General features: G+C 38.6%; 1 protein-coding gene across 1 annotated transcript in view; it reads left to right on the forward strand.

Annotated features, from left to right (window-relative positions):
* Positions 1-14,188, forward strand: part of gpc3 (glypican 3) — a 219,749-nt gene that overhangs the window by 189,918 nt on the left and 15,643 nt on the right. The gene's annotated exons all lie outside the window — the stretch shown is intronic.

Here is a 14,188-nt window from a genome sequence, read left to right on the forward strand (position 1 = left end):
TGTAAAGCCTGAAATAGTAAGTTAAAAGTCAGAGGCGTCGGGTTGGATTTAATGGGAGTTTTTCAGACCACATCATATCATTGTAACATCATCATGTGTATGTCACATGCAGAAATTCAGAAAGAATATTCGGCTTGTTTAGGTCTCGAATGCAAAATCGACATTGCACTGATAAAGATATAATGACAATACTTCATTATTCACTTATATATTCAGAAGACGTGTCTTTCACCAAGGTTTGACTGAGTTCTCTTTGAATGCTGTTTCAGCATGCACTGCTTTTTAAGCAGCCAACAGTCATCAGCATACCAAGTCAATTACTGTAACCTCAAGAATTCATAGTTTCAGCATTTAATTATGGCAAATATTACACATCTAGGTTAAATTCAGCTATAGCAACCCCAGCTCCACAGGTAATAGGTGCTTCTCCTTTATCAGTGACCTCCCGACCTCTTTTTTGTCAGAGAGCAGAAAACAATGGAGCTCACTTTGATGCAACACAAAGCGTGAAAGAACCAACAAACCGTACGAATGCAAAGAAACCAAACAAGAAGAAGAATAACAGCAGAGGGGCAGGAACAAGGAGTTTGATACTGACTGACAAAGCCGGCCCAGCTGAACAAACATGGCCAAGGGAGTTGTCCTCCCAGCCATGTTGTTGTGGCAGGAGCTCGAGGCCCTATGGGCAGCACCGCCAGAAGCCCCCAGGGGTGAGGCCAGGAATCTGCTCTGTCCACTGCATATGGAATGGCTGGATATAGTGGATAATCAGCGCTTGGACTGGGGAAGCAGGCAGTAATACCAATCAAACTCGAGTTACAGTTGAGCACTTTCTGAAACTTGAGGCGGTCCACAGCCGTCGGCGGTGTGTTATAGTTCACGCACATGTCCGCCCACCCCGTTTGAGTAGATTTACTGCTTCAATTATTGAGAACGAAGGGAATGCGTTTCACTTGCTGGAGAAAACAGTTGATATAACATTCCTTGGATGAATCTTTGTAAGACACACCAACACTGCATGTGGGAGTGTGTGCATGTGTATGTAAGTGCACATATGGCATCACTGTCATTGTTTACCAGTTGCCTTATACACTGAAGGGACATTCCTTGACCAATGGACCAATACAAGTGACCCATAATTACTTGAAATAGAATATTGTTAGATTAACTGATATAACCATTTCATGTAATAACTTTCTGTGAGGGAGGTTTTAGAGGCATTAAACTCTTCAGATGTCTGGAAACTATCACCACCACTGTATAGAGTAGAGCATTTCACATCAAACCGCTCTCAATAATTTTGTGTAAATCCAAACAGTTTATTATACAAAAGATTGGAAAAATCAGTGGATTTCCCTTTTATGAAGCTACCATTTTGCAGAGATAGGGACTCTAGTCAGTGACTCAGACTTGTTGACTAGACTGAATCATGACTGAACTTGGACTTAAGACCTGTGAAATTTCAGCCTGAGAAAAAAAACATAAACAAAACTGATTAAATCAGGACTGCTAACCTTAAAGCCGTAAATGAGTAAATCCTATCCTTTCCAGTTTTTCATATATGACATTCACATCATCAGTGAATCTGGTCAGAGAGTTTTGTCCCTTAAGTGGCCAAGAACCACTTACTATAACAGCATTTGACTGGCATGCAATATAACCACAGATCCATGTTGTAGTGTGAAGTATAGGAGCAGACAATTTTCAAAACTAGACTATAAGAAAAACAAAATGAAATTTGGTCCATTCATCATGAAATGTACATGCTTCAATGTGCCAAAACATATTATTTTCTAATACTGTACATCTGTATTGTCTGAAATGCCCTGTTAGAACTCCTGTGTCTTTAAGCCCCCCTCATCCTGATGAACCCATTGTGCTCTAATTGGTCAGTTCACCCACTCTGTTCTGATTGGTCAACCACCAAAGCAGCATCCTGCAAAGCTCTGCTGTTACACTGCTGTGGCTATTCTTACAGTGGTGTCGTTTCTGTTCGATCACATCGAGTCAGTGTTCCATCCTGAAAGTCAGGTGGAACAAGTTGGTAGACCTTTTCCCCCTCGCAAGCTAGAAGGCAGTCCTTTGCAGGACATTTCAAAGTGGTTAATTTTTTACTCTGTAGCTCTCTTGTGAGAGGGCATGCCAAGCTTGCCAGTAGGCGGGCAATAAGCATTGCTTTACGAGATTGCATCATCTTGTAACAAAAGAGAAAGGTTGGAATTCCAATAAGCCAGTTAGACAGGTGAGAAAAGTGGTTTCTATGGGAGAGAATTTCTCCCTCTGGCATGTACTGTGGGCTTTGTGACTTTGCAGATGATTTGCATGCACAAAAGCTATATAACACACTAAAGGAAAGGGAAAAATTGGAAAAGCATAATAGAGGTCCCCTTTAAGTGTTTGAGGTGCCAGTATTCAAGTACTGAAATTACTATTTGGATATTCCTTATATTTAATCACAGGGACACAGAGAAAATATACAGGTTAAGGGTTTAGTAAAAGCAATGGGTTTCCTCATATATGTTATACTTTGTAACTTTAAAACACTAGTGCCTGAACACTAGCATGTTGCCAAGGACATGTTGCTAAGGAAGCAGCTGTGAAAGCAGAAATAGCACTTAGTAGGCTAACTACTCTAACTACTCTAACTTCTCTAGATGATGTTAAAGGTCCTCAAACAATGAATCTAATCTGAAGAGACATCTAATACAAAAACCTACAGATTTCCTATACCTATTTTTGAATAATTAAAAATGTTTTCAGGTGTATTACTCTGTGTGATGCTACATTTTTGTGCAACACCCGTGCTGTCACCTAAAAAGTAAAATCCACAGCCCCACATTATTTTTATCATTTTTCCTCCTCTGCAGCTAACTAAATCTGATCATTAACTCTTACAGATACTTGAATATTGTGGCATCTGTGAAGAAGAACTAGTGAATGCCATTTTTTTCCACCCAAGGAAATGCTCATTAATTAAAAAAGTGGAAAAAGCCACTGAAAAACAGACGAAATAGCGGGGAAGGTCACTTCTGGCCATACAACTTTTCTCTATAGTAGACACACAAACCCACACTCACTAACCCACAGCCCAACACAATAAAACACAGCCAACACATAAACACATATTAAACCAACAACGGCAACATAAACAACAACAGGAACAACAAATGTCCTATTAATGGTGCGCGCGGCACAGCTTTGTATACCATGCCCCTAAAGCCGCTTCTGAAACACGGTGTCAAAATGAATCAAACAGCATATCTCTAGTCATGAGCACTCGTTACAGCAATGGCATTATTCTGCATCTTGCAGCAGCGTTTAATACGGCTTCAAATAATGTGAGCCTTTCATTATAAAAACACCTTCAGTCTGATCAGCTGAAGCGTTACAGTACATTAAAGTAAAGAAGCAAAACAACTTGGTTGCTAGCATGTGGTTTTGATAGCAAATATGCTAGGTAGTGCAGTAACTAATACGTTGTTAGCTAGTCTAGTTACAGTCACATTCCATTAAAACTCAGCTGGATTAGCTCTTACACTAACTGTCTAGCATACTTGCTATACAAACTACAGACCAACCAGCAGTTTCAAGTTGTTTCCTTTTTCCTTTGAACTTTCTGCATGCGTTGTTTTACTCCTGTCCTCATCATTTGAAACCATGTCAAGGCTCACAGGTTTTTAGTAAGGGTTTACTTTTGCACAATGCAATGCCTGCAGCTAATAACAAACTAAAACGCTCCACTAAAAACTTTAAGGCTCAACTCAGACTTGCCTCAAGTGATGCAAGGATTTCTTATAAAAATGGCAAAAATGTGAGCCTGTGGCCATTCCTGATGAGGCAGGAACAGAGATAGCAGATACCGATTGGTCAGTAGCTGCTGATGACCCAGTAGAATATGGATGACCCCTGTGTTTTTTCATCCTCATTTTGGACAAGCAGGGAGGGGGAGCCAGGGGTCATTGTGCCAAAGGTCATCTGCTGGCAGATTCTCTAATGGGAGGCCTGTCTGTGCCTGGTGCCAGGAGATGGACGATGGGGATCTGGTTTCACAAAGCTCTGCCGAGGGAAGAAAGCCCCTGCGCTGCTAGCACTGGGGTCTGGGAGAGGTGACTGGCAAGTCAGCAACAAGGTGCAGACAGCCTGCGGCCTGGACTCAGACCCCCTTAAGTCAAAGCTGTCAGCCAGACGACCACATCAGGGATGTTCCAAATGATCCAGAGTGATTGATCGATTGCAAGTCGCTCTGCTGCATCTCCCCCCAGGCCTCCCACCCAGTGCCCCACTATTCCCTCTCTGGGCATGGAATTCTGCCCCCAGCATTCTCAGGAGCATTCCAGGCCAGTAGAGCTATTTCCAGGCCAGGCCGTGTGTGTGTGTGTCCTGTCCAGACACCCAATCATACATGCAGTCACCACTAGCGTCCTGTCTGGCTACCCCTTAACACATTTAACCCACTAATAGTCGCTCAGTTTGGCCAGTGCAGTGCAGCTCAAATCTAAATATGTCATTCTTTAATGATCAAGTTTTTCAGCCTAGCTGCTGAGGCATGTGCCCATTGGCTTCTACTGTAAGTGTGTTTTGAATGAATGTGTTTTCTTATACTAAATACAAGAAATTGTGTTGAAGTTATTATTATCTGTGGTAACTGAAAATGTGTGGGCCTGTCACATTTTTTACATAATCACCTGATCACAATTATGTAAGGTGATCGCAAGTATTTTCCACTGTTGTTAGGTTTCACATGGTTTTACATAGCATGTGAATTGGGTGTGTTTTCATCTGTGGGGTCAAGGCAAATGCATGTAAATGTGAAAAAGAAAGCAAAAACCAGCAGAAGTTCTGGGATCTTACTGGTGCTATAACAAATTTAGAAGCCAGCTTTTAGTAATATTTGTTTATTTGAACTCAAGCTGTATTTGTCATCAATATTGCTAGGAAGCAAGATAGATTGACCACTTTAGGGCTGTAGTTTAATAGTTGCAATGAACAAAAAAGGACAATTAAATAATTAATTACAATGGTTTATGTGGCAGTTCATTGTAGGCTAAAATTTCATGATCGGGACAGGCCAACTTAATGCTGCAGATGTGGCAGATATAGATTAGGCTGGTAAACACTGGAGTATTCCTTTAAGATATAGGAACACTGGTATTAATGACACAAAGTAAAAAGAATTTAAAAAGCCATTTCCATTCTGTCTTTTTTTAAGCCTGTCTATCAGATTTTTATGGTCACTGTTTAAACTGTTAAACCCTGCATGTAATCAGTCTTTTTTTCAGAAAGGTCAAGAAAATATTTATAGTTTATGTTATGAAATGATTATCATAACTGAATTCACACTTTCAGAGGTGAAAATATTAATGAGTTTAATTCTAAAATGCTGTATATACCTTTTCAATGATTTTGGATAAAGCAGGTTTTTTAAAAAAGAATAACAGCTGGCGTATAATGGAAAATACATTTTTGTCATTTCTGTAATAAAGGTAATAATGATAATAAAATAGCATGGATATTTCTTGTACATGCAAGTCCCACTCCCATCAACCTATACCATGAAAAATATCTTTATGAAATTAAATAATTAAATTTAAAAAATGTGTTTTGGTAGTGACCTTTCTTAAGGTTGCACAATGATTTTCAGATTTTGGGACACTAACTGCTCACCTTGTGGCCATGAGGGACAGGGATGCAGTCTCACTTCCTGCTCTAAAATGCAGGGGTGTGGCTAAAATAAGACATGAAAACATGGGGCAGCATTTTTTGAATAGCATTAACTAGTATTTGAATTTTTTATTTTTTTAGGTTTATATTAGTTTTATTACTTAAAATTAGACTGAAAAAAATTAAACATGTAAGTATTATTTTCACAAGTTGAAATGTACATGTTAGGGTTTAGGACAGCCACCTTCCAACAGAAAGTACCCTATAAAATGATGATTTTGTATATATTTAGCTTATTACTTTCTCTATTAATTTCCATGGAAATATGTAAGGTCTGACTACTTAATTGTTTTTTACATAGTTATTTTTTACTGTGGGACCTCAGTTTGACCTAATTCAGTGTATATTCAGTGTACAGATGTGAGTGTGTGTGTGTGTGTGTGTGTGTGTGTGCATGCATATGTGCACCTTTAAAGTTGAGAGAGGCTCTTGTTTTTCTTAAACCCCAGGGACTGTATATCGAAGGCACCTCTAGTATACACAAAAGTGAATAAGGATTTCTCACATCAGTACCTAAGCTTATTATAGGATCACTCTTGTCATCTGAAATGTTGTATGTCTGAGCTGTGCTCTTACAGTTCCGTCACTGTCTGGCTTGTAAACCTGATCTGTTATGTTTATTCAAGCCTTGGGCTTATGAACATGTGCTGAAAAACACACTGATGAAGTCCAGTGTTGGAAAAGATCCACATATTTAGACTTGATAGAAAAGATCATGTGTGTACTGGAAATGTGGGTAAAGGAAAATCTCATTTACTGCTGCCTCAGTGTAACCATAGAGAGTATAATACGCCTGCACGGACCTGGACTCCAAACCTGGTGGGCACTTGCCATCAAAGGGCTCAGTCCTCCTCCCCTCACTGCACCTCTCTCTCTTAGTCTGGATCCCTTCAGTACTCTCTCCAGGGATGTATTTATGAAACAGGATTTCTCAGTGAGCTGGATAATGTATGAGACTTTCCCAGTAGGACCGTTCCCAACCTCTCATCATGCTTTTTTAATGCCTGCTGCACCAACCGTCTAACAAAACCAACCCTAAAAATCACAACCCCTAGAATTTATAAGCTCCTCAGAAAAAAAAGGCCCAGTCGTAAGGCCTGCACCCTCCCTGCCCGCTGTAGCCTAGGTATGATCAGTGACAGGAGTAGTGGGCGGTATGGCCAAAAATATATATCTTGGTATAATTAAGGTTACTGACAGTTTTTGTATGCACTTTAGATGCTTAAGATGCTTAAGTGAGTAAACCTATTTGATAGATTGGTAGATTAACAATGATGTATTATCCTGGGATGTGCCTTCATTTTAATAAGAACCATATTTAGCAACTGAAGTAGATCTAAAAAATTTGTATTGGGTGTAAAAGTAACAATAGAAATGACTAATATAAAGACAAGTGTCAGACTTGCCTCAGCTTTTCTGAGACCGGCAAAAATGGTGCTAAAGTTATGTCCGAAAGTCATTTGTCTCTTACATTCAAACTTCCATCTACAAGCATGAGACTCTACAATTTGGTAAATTCTACATGCTATTCATGCTGTCAGTGTTAGCTGAGAAGCTGCAGAGCCTCTTGGCTTGTAGGCCAAGAACACAGCATCACCTGAAGCAGCTGGCTGAGCGAGGAGCGCCATAAGCGGTGTGCATGGAAAACTGGCTAGTCTCCATGCTAAGCTAAAAGCTAAAAGTTAAGCCTAAGAGACCTTCAATTCTTTGTTCCCCATTTGACTCATTAACTCACTACACTCCATTGTTTGCTCCTTCGGCAACAAACAGAACTAACTTACCTCAGAGTGCAGTTCATGGGAATTAGTGTGTTTTGCGCTGTATGTACATTCTTTTTGTCTGTGTTTATCTGTAGCATACCAGGATAACAGTAATGACAGAACTGATACCTTAAGAGGAATTTGAACCAGTACACCGAAAAAACCAGTGTATCAGCCATTACTAACTGACAGAAGTTTCCACGAAAGACACCAAATGAAAAACGTTCAGAAGAGAGAAATGTGATCACTGATAGAATGTAAAATATCAATACACTTTTTCTTACAATTTGATTGTAAGATACTGCATTGAAATTATTACCGCATTATAATCGACCGGTGTGCAGCAGATTAGGCTGACAATCTGTTTTGCATCATTTTTATCTTTTTAGCCAGTCCAAGATTTACTCTCTTTTTCTCTTCCTTGTTTCCTCGGACAGCATCTTGTTCGGTCCCTTTTACCATGATGTCCCTGTTCAGAACACAGAGCTAGCTTCTTTATAAAGCTGGCTGAAGAGCCGTAGTTGTTGGTGTGTGACGTGGTGCTATAAAGCATCACACAATTCTTGCGTGAGATGTTGCTTTAAATGTCCATATGTGGGCCTACAGTACACAGTTTGAATATTACTTTTCATAGTCGTTATGAAAATAAAATAAGTCTTAAGATTAATAACTGAATGTTAAGTGTGCAGTTGAAGAGGTTAAGTTCTCTGGCTAACTGAGAAATCCTCCCTTTTTCTTTTCTTCATTCTGTACTGGTCTTCTTACTGTTTTTACCATAGCTCATCCTTGGAAAATCTTCACCATCTTCTTTGTAAAGTAGGGTAAGGCGTTACACGCTCAGCTGCATCTATTTTAAAGATTTGCCTCTTCTCCACTCACTTCATCAATGCATGAATGGAGGAAATGTTGACAAATGTAGATGTCACTGAAGGCTCAAACCCACGTAAGCAGAGGCTTTTCTGCAGGACTGGATGCTCTCCCTGCAGGATTGGTCTAGCTCCTGACCACCACATCATACAGTGCAGCCTCTGTCAGATGAGCTCTTGTTATTTTCCAGTTGCTCGGCAGACGTTCGGTCACTGTAAGTGTGGAGGAGTCCCCCCCCCTATTTTGAGGCTCTTTGGCCCTTTATCAGCAGGCAGAGGTTAGCAAAACACAGTGTGGAAGTATGCCTGCAATGCGAAACATGCAGAGGGCCTGGGCCTTGCCTGAACCTCAGGCCTGCTACAAATTTACTCAGATACGGAGAGAGGGAGGAAGATGGATGGGGCGAGAAAAACTGAGACGTGAAAGATAGTGACACCAGGAGTATGTCACACACATGTAAAAAAAAGTGAGGATTGCCCAATAACACCTTCTCTGATAAAAGGAATACTTCAACCTAATCACTGTTTGCACATCTGTAGCATACAGTCAATTACCACAGATAATAAACTTCTTTTCAAGTGAATAGGACCTACTGTCATTATAAAAGACATTGCCATTGGCTAGGAAGATTTAAAGTAACAAGTAGTAACTGTGGAAGCTACTTAAGACTATCTGGGACAGTGTTATTAAACAACACTCAAATGGAAAAAGCTGCAGAGCCATAGCAACGACCTTAAACATCCCTGTTAGTACAACTGGTTTGATAATATGCAAGTGAACAGTTCATGGAACTGAAACAAATCATCCCTGGACAGGTGCACCTCGCAAGATTTCATAACATGCTCTCAGAGTAATGATAAAAGAGATAAGAGAGAAGCCAGCAGTCACTTGAAAACAGTTACGGGATGGTGTGAAAGCAGTTACACACAGCTAAAAAAAAAAGAAAGATGCACTACTAAAATTTGCACACAAGCTTTTATCCACAATTTAGACAAAGACCCTTCTGGAACAACATACTCTGTTCAGACAAAACAAAAACATAACTCTTACCTCTGTTCATCATCTTTCTGCTTGGGTTGTGCATAAGATTCCAGGAACACCAGACTCACAGGTTCAGAGATATGAGCATCATGACACAGGGCTGCTTCTCTGCAAATGGAACTGGGACGTTAGTCATCATCGAAGGAAACATGGAGCATGAAGCAATGTACCGGGGTATTTAAGAAGGGAATTAAATCTAATCAGCCAAGAAACTGAATCTGGGAGAAAATGGACATTTCAATAAGACAACAACTCCAAACATACAGCCAAAATAACTCAAGACTGGTTTCTAAAAGAGAAGTTGAAAGTGCTTGCATCTGCTGAATCCCACTAAAAATTTATGGAGGATTTATGGATTTTGAAATAGCAAGTCTATTAAAATGACCCTCATGACCTTGGGGAACTGAAGATGGTTTGCTAAGAGGAATGGGCCAAAATTGAACCACAAATGCTGTAAAAAGCTAATTACTTGTTATCATAGACATCTCAGTGCTGTAATTATCAACAGCCAACAGCTGATTTGCAACAAAGTACTGATGCTATTCATTTGTGGTATCTGAGTACTTTTTCCCTATCAGTTTAGTTTGTTGTCAAAAAGCCTATCTTGGTTTAAGCTTATGAATACATACTTGTTTGTACAAGGTCAAAAACAGTGTGTAAATTTGAATTAAAAACAGAAATTTGATTTTTTTCCTGACAAGACAATGTAAACAAAAAAACAAAACCACCTATATGAATCATCTGAACAATCAATCACATCAACATTTCTCTGTCAGCAGGCATTTTTAGGTTATGCTCTTACTGTTGGTGTATATTGCTATCTAGCTGTGTAGAGCGACACAGAGAGAGTTATCAAGTGCATCTGGCATTGTCATCACTGCCCTCGAAAAGCATTTGTAGTATTTCAGCACCCGTTTTGAAGAAAATCCTGTTTTTCGGAAATCTTTTGTTTTCAAAAGTCATGCTGGAACTTGTAGTTGCCTTTGAACCCGCTAATGCTATGTCGGCAGTCAGGTTTTCAAAACGAAACCAGAGCGGTGTGGGAGGGCCTCTGAAGCTAAATCCCTGTATTTAAATTCTTGCTGAATGATGTATTTACCCTCTGTTTGGCTACCAAGTGATGATAAAAGCAACACCAAAATTAAATTTAAAGAATAATGTGCTGATCATTGATCTGCACATAGTGTAATCTAATGGGTGGGCAGTACAGCTGACTCTACCGATGTGGTGATGTAGTGTAGATCAGGCCTTGGATCTCAAGGGGTTTATAACACATATGCTATACTATCAGAAAACTCAGCTTCTCTAGATTAACGTGGAATTTGAGGTTTTTTGAGATGTCAAATGGCTACAAAGTCATTTCAGTTTAAGCGCAACATGTGGGTGGCAACACGTTCAGTCTTAAAAGGTTAAGAACATTCTAAGATGACTTAGCTGTTTCTGTACATTTGTGAAACTGTGGTGTCGTCCAATGAAATGTTCTTTCTGCTTTGGCAGATCATTTTGCTTTTTTCAGGAAATAATGCGTGAAGGTGGTTCAGTAAGATTGTTTCAGTTGATAAGCTCCCTTTATTAAATGACTAGAAATAGACTGAATAATCTTATATTCTTACAACAACGTCACTGTGAGAAATAGTAGATATTGCCTTCATGTTAACTGTCACTTGTCAAGATATTCATTTTTGCCATGTAAATAAACGCTCATTATTCAGGGTCACAACATTCCGTAGCCCCATTAACACACTGACCTTAAAGCATCAATCCAGTTATGATGATATCAGAATCAGAATCACTTTATTTTTTGCGCAGTATGTCACACATACAAGGAATTTGTCTTGGTGAGTGCACACGTGTATGATGTGACATACTAAACAGGCCAGACAAGCACACATATGAATAGAATATTACAGAATGACATTATGTTACAGAAGGAGTCATCCTGTGATGCATTAAGGAGGTTTGTTAGGTTCAGTTTAAATTTAAAGAGCGAAGTGTCCCCTGTGGTAAATGAGCACCACAGCTCTGGGGAAAAAGCTGTTAGGGTGTCTAGTTGTGCTGCTTTTGGTGGCCCTGAATCTTCTACCAGAGGGAAGTGCCTGAAAGAGGTGATGTCCGGGATGAGAGGGGTCAGCTGTAAATTTGCGAGCACGCTTCATTACCCTGCTGGGTAATGAATCATGTTATAACACAAACTGTAAATGTTTTTCCATACTTTTCTGACTGATTACACACAGCATTCCCTCCTTTTGAATCGCACAGACTTTGTCCCAGCCTTCTTCCATTTTAGAGGCTGGAATGCTAATGTGCTCCATGTGGCACCTCTGACCCACAGCACCTGATAGGTGAGGAGCGTGGCGCCCGGTTTCTATTACAGTGCAGCCCATGCCCAGCAAAGCTGTAAACAAGCCGCATATGAGGCCAAGCTGCCCCATGGCATGCGGTATTTGTGTGTGTGTTGGACAGTGTTTGGTGTGCAGATGTTAGGAGTGCAGTAGGCCAGGTGCCGATAGTTACAGACAAGCACACGTGTCTAATATATTTAAAATTACAATCATCCAGAAACACATGGAAGTAGAGAGAGCAGAGCCAGTCAGGAAATGAGCAACAGTATGTCTTTATTTAGTCTCTATAACTGGACTGTAGATGTTTTCACCCAATCACAGTATAACCCAGAAAACAAGATTAAGTAGTTTTCTGCAATGCACCTATAATAGAAATATCTCAAATGCAATCTGTCATCATATAATGGAAATATAATGAAAATGAACAGTTCTCTGAGATGTGCTTACATTGCACCGGCAGTTTTCTGAGCTATTAGTTACCTTTATTTACTTAGTTCTATTTTGCTCAATGACCAAGTGCCTTATGTTTGAAGGTGAATGTCTTAAGGAATCTAAGACTTGGAGAAAGTGTTCATTTTTCTTGAACACTGCTTTGATATTCTCTGTCAAAATCTGTCATTTTTTTTATTTACAGGTTTCATTTATTTGCAGCAATTATACTCAAACCTTTTTCTGGTAATGCCTGTTGCGCTTAATGTGTGTTTTCACTTGGTGCCATTTGGGGTGGAGTAGACTGACTGATGTTGAAACAGTCTGAAGATGTAGACTGACTGATGTTGAAGGTAGTTTTCATTGGCCAAAGCAAAACGTAAATTAAGCTGAATGAAAATTGCTTAGTGCAGTGTGGTTTGTTATGATAACTTCAGAAAAGGCAATGATTTCACAAAAAAGACAAAAGCCCAGAACAGTGAAATCGAGTTTACAACAGTGCTGGTCTGAAATAATGAGTATATTGTTATACTATGAGTAACTGCTAGCTAAACTAGCTTGGCAAGTACACATCATAGCTACAACACATAGCTATATAAATACTTATACTATGAACAATAGTTTATTAATTCCACAAGTTTGTTTTAGTATTTTTCTAACCTTGCTAATGTTTCTAGTTTTCTGTTAATATTCATAATTGGGAAAGTTTTGTTACAACCTGCAAGGTTAGTTAAAAAACTCAAAAGATGTGTCTAGGTTCACTGGTCACTGGATGAAAAATAAAATGGCTATATTTCCATTAGGATGCCTGGTAAGCTTGTAAGCTTCTCTAGAACATCACATTTTACATCAAAACAAAATGAATAATGCTTTTTTATCTAAAAATAATGACTTATTTTCTCTAAATTTTCACTTACAATGTTGAAGTGAAGTGTTCATTTATTATCTTGAAATGATGTCTTATTATCCTACTTATTTTGAAAGTAATAACAAATTTTGCCAATGTAGTAAGTCCAAATTTTAAAATAAGTCAAATTCCTAAATAAATCAAATTTTGAGTAAATAATCCACAATTTTGACATATTTGATAGATCTCAGGATAAAAATGTTTGAGAAAATTAGTAACTATTTTGAAATGATAAGTCAAAACCTGTAACTGCTATAATTATTCACCCGCCAGCCACTTCATCAGGTACACCTCCTTGTATCTAGATTCCATTTTATCAGGTCCACTTACCATATAGGTGCACTTTGTAGTTCTACAGGTGCAAACTGTAGTCCATCTGATTGTCTGCATGATTTGTTAGCCCCCTTTTACCAACCTTTGAGTGAGCTTTCAGAGGCATTAAACTCTTTAAACATCTGGTTCCTATCACCACCACTGTGAACAATTCTGATTCTGTAAGTTATTCTAGAATGGAGTATTTCACATCAAACCACACTGAATGACTTCATTTACATCTCAACCATTTAATTATGTAGATTTTTTTTAAATTGGTGGAGTGCCTCTTTAAGTAACAAAAATTAGTAGTTGATACCATGTGAGCTGGTTTGAAGAACATTTAATTTCTCCTGAAAGCCCCTGGACATTACATGGATTTGTTACTTTCAGCAGCACATGTGATTTAACGTAATACATTGAGTAAAGTGTTAAAGTGTTGATTAGCCAAACAGGTTTTGGATGATAACTACACATGATACTGTGCTGTAATGAGGAGATGTTTTGGAAATGGTTAAACAAACACATTGACAAACATAATATTGACGTTATGTATATTTTTTCTAATATTAGTGTTTTTCTGAGCAAACAAATGCCCAAAGAAGATAGCTTTTAAATTTGAATTTTCTTTAGTGGTTATACCTTTTGCACAGTATCTGTGCTTAGACATTACACATTTTATTACATGAAAAATGTCATAAATACAGTTTTAATGTTTCATTAAAATATATATATATATATATATATATATATATATATATATATATATATATATATATATATATATATATATATTTGTTTATTGAAAT

This window comes from Colossoma macropomum, unplaced genomic scaffold (assembly GCF_904425465.1).
Source record: "Colossoma macropomum unplaced genomic scaffold, Colossoma_macropomum, whole genome shotgun sequence".
Taxonomy (NCBI): domain Eukaryota; kingdom Metazoa; phylum Chordata; class Actinopteri; order Characiformes; family Serrasalmidae; genus Colossoma; species Colossoma macropomum.